The following is a 3,934-nucleotide window of genomic DNA, read 5'->3' on the forward strand; positions in this document are numbered from 1 at the left end:
AATATGTACATATATATCAAAGTATGTTCAAAATATATTTACAACACTTTTAATACATTTTGATGTTTTAAGTTTATTAAGTCAGCTGTCCTCGTTAGTAACCTACAACTAGTTGTCCACAGTTAGATGTACAGAAATAAATCGATATATATATTATCTTGAATCAATCCACGACCCAGTGTATACATATCTCAGTATTGATCACAACTCAAACTATATATATTTTGGAATCAACCTCAACCCTGTATAGCTAACTCCAACATTCACATATAGAGTGTCTATGGTTGTTCCGAAATATATATAGATGTGTCGACATGATAGGTCGAAACATTTTATACGTGTCTATGGTATCTCAAGATTATATAATATACAATACAAGTTGATTAAGTTATGGTTGGAATAGATTTGTTACCAATTTTCACGTAGCTAAAATGAGTAGTTTTTACCAATTTTGTTTTGCTCGCCATTTCTTCGTTTCTAATCCATTTTGAGTGATTTAAGCGGCCACGGTTTTGTATTGAACTTGACTTTATGAAACTAAACAGAAAAGGTATAGGTTTATAGTCAGAAATACAAGTTACAAGTCGTTTTTGAAAGAGGTAGTCATTTCCGTCGAAAGAACGACATCTTGATGACTGTTTTGAAAAACATACTTTCACTTTGAGTTTAACCATGATTTTTGGATATGGTTTCATGTTCATAATAAAAATCATTTTCCCAGAAGTATAGCTTTTAAATCAAAGTTTTTCATAGTTTTTAATTATCCAAACTAAAACAGCCCCCGGTTGTAACTACGACGGCGTAAATCCGGTTTTATGGTGTTTATCGTGTTTCCGGGTTTTAAATCATTAAGTTAGCATATCATATAGATATATATAATGTGTATAGATGATTTTAAAAGTGTAGTTAGAAGGATTAACTTTATTTGCGAACAAGTTTAGAATTAACTAAACTATGTTCTAGTGATTACTAGTTTACCACTTCGAATATGATAGCTTTTTATGTATGAATCGAATGATGTTATGAACATCATTACTATCTTAAGTTCCTTGGATAAACCTACTGGAAAAGAGAAAAATGGATCTAGCTTCAACGGATCCTTGGATGGCTCGAAGTTCTTGAAGCAGAATCATGACACGAAAACAAGTTCAAGTAAGATCATCACTTGAAATAAGATTGTTATAGTTATAGAAATTGAACCAAAGTTTGAATATGATTATTACCTTGTATTAGAATAATAACCTACTGTAAGAAACAAAGATTTCTTGAGGTTGGATGATCACCTTACAAGATTGGAAGTGAGCTAGCAAACTTGAAAGTATTCTTGATTTTATGTAACTAGAACTTGTAGAATTTATGAAGAACACTTAGAACTTGAAGTTATAACTTGAGAGAGATCAATTAGATGAAGAAAATTGAAGAATGAAATTGTTTGTAGGTGTTTTTGGTCATTGGTGTATGGATTAGATATAAAGGATATGTAATTTTGTTTTCATGTATATAAGTCATGAATGATTACTCATATTTTTGTAATTTTATGAGATATTTCATGCTAGTTGCCAAATGATGGTTCCCACATGTGTTAGGTGACTCACATGGTCTGCTAAGAGCTGATCATTAGAGTGTATATACCAATAGTACATACATCTAAAAGCTGTGTATTGTACGAGTACGAATACGGGTGCATACTAGTAGAATTGTTGATGAAACTGAACGAGGATGTAATTGTAAGCATTTTTGTTAAGTAGAAGTATTTTGATAAGTGTCTTGAAGTCTTTCAAAAGTGTATGAATACATATTAAAACACTACATGTATATACATTTTAACTGAGTCGTTAAGTCATCGTTAGTCGTTACATGTAAGTGTTGTTTTGAGACCTTTAGGTTAACGATCTTGTTAAATGTTGTTAACCCAAAGTTTATAATATCAAATGAGATTTTAAATTATTATATTATATATCATATTATGATATATTAATATATCTTAATATGATATATACATTTAAATGTCGTTACAACGATAATCGTTACATATATGTCTTGTTTCGAAATCCTTAAGTTAGTAGTCTTGTTTTTACTTATGTAGTTCATTGTTAATACACTTAATGATATATTTAATTATCATATTATCATGTTATATATAATATAACTATGTATTAATATGCTTCATATATATTTAGTAAGACGTGGTTATAACGATAATCGTTATATGCATCGTTTCGAGTTTCATACGTCAATAGTCTCCTTTTTAAGTATATAACTTATTGTTACTATTTTTAATGAGATACTTGATGATCATTATATCATGTTAAACATATATATTTATTTATTTATGTATCATCATGTCATATACAACTTATAGCGTTCGTGAATCATTGGTCAAACTGGGTAATCAGACGTTTACAAAATTTCCGTTTCAATTAACCAAGTCTTAACAAGTTTGATTGCTTAACATGTTGGAAACATTTAATCATGTAAATATAGTTTTCATTAAACATATAATCATAGAAAGGTTCAGAAAAGTTCAGGTCACTACAAAAAGGAGATCCCAAAAGGATCAAGAGTTTGCACATCCATTTTTCGATCCGGAAAAAATGTTTACGGGGTTTATAAGCGTAGAGAAGAATGAGTATTAAGGAAATTTTTCGAGGTTTTGCCATTTTGCTTAGAAAAGATGGACGGTGATGGTCAATTAATTCACAATGATTAGAATCCACTCGGTCATGGTATTCCAAACAACCCACCACCAGTTAATCAAGAACAACTAAATGATCCAAATGACACACCAATGTAGAACGCTAGGTTGATTGCACCTATACTAAACCACCCATCGGGGCCGATAATTGGAAGATCGAGGGTAATTTCTTCACGGTGATCAAAGATATGCTTTTTCATGGGTTAATAGAAGGGAATCCTTTCGAACACCTTCAACAATTTAACGACATTTGTGATATCTATAAGAACAAGGATGTTACCACTGATGCTTATAAGTTAAGGGCATTCCCCTTTACTCTTCAAGGTGATGCGAAAGCTTGGTTAAGAAATTTGCCTCCCGATTCGATTAGGATTTTCAAGATTTAAGAGATGTTTTTATTAATCATTTCTTTCCACCATCAAAGGTGGAACGACTAAGGATGGAGATTAATGCATTCACTCAACGGAGTGATGAGTCTTTGTATGATGCATGGATACGGTTCAAGAAAATGCTAAGATCTTGCCCACCACATGGTTTGACAAAAAAGGAGTACATCAACACATTCTACCGCGGTACTACTCCTTTGACTAGACAACATCTTGATTCCTCTGCGGGAGGAGTGTTTATGTATAAATCACCAAATGCAGCTGAAACTTTGTTAGAAGACATCTCGGTTAATACCTACGAATGGGCACCTTCACCTAGAGATTTGCCAAGGAAAAGTGTGGCTCAAGTAGAAAGTGAAAACGGTCAAATCACTCTTGCAAGCTTAAACAATCAATTTCAAATGTATGGGAAAGAGTTGAAAAGGTTGCAACAATCAGTAGTCGCTATGCAAGTAGGTTGTCAACGATGCGAAGGTCCACATCTCACAAAGAATTGCCCTCAAATCAACCAATGCAACCATATTGATCTAGATGACATTTCCATGAATTCGGATGTTCATGTTAACTACGTGAGTAATCAAAACTATCAACGGGATGAAACATCGAACCAAGGCAACAATTCCTATCAATCAAATCAAGGCTACTACAACCCTAACCAAAAGCAAGTCTCATTCAACAATCAAACCAATACACCACCCGGATTTACAAACCAAAACTGAAACCAAAGTTACAACCCAAACTATTACCAAAACCGAAACAACAACTTCCAATACCAAAACCAACAACCTTACAACAATCAACCTTATAACAACCAACCCAATCCAAATTATCAAAACAACCAAGGTTATAGTCA

At 32.5% G+C, this 3,934-nt stretch overlaps 1 non-coding gene across 1 annotated transcript; it reads right to left on the minus strand.

The window, feature by feature from the left end:
* Positions 1-3,125: 3,125 nt before the first annotated feature.
* LOC139886826 (small nucleolar RNA R71) lies at positions 3,126-3,232 on the minus strand. The gene has a single exon (XR_011772688.1). It is a non-coding gene; the product is annotated as a small nucleolar RNA R71 (small nucleolar RNA).
* Positions 3,233-3,934: the final 702 nt, after the last annotated feature.

Source organism: Rutidosis leptorrhynchoides, chromosome 1 (assembly GCF_046630445.1).
Source record: "Rutidosis leptorrhynchoides isolate AG116_Rl617_1_P2 chromosome 1, CSIRO_AGI_Rlap_v1, whole genome shotgun sequence".
Taxonomy (NCBI): domain Eukaryota; kingdom Viridiplantae; phylum Streptophyta; class Magnoliopsida; order Asterales; family Asteraceae; genus Rutidosis; species Rutidosis leptorrhynchoides.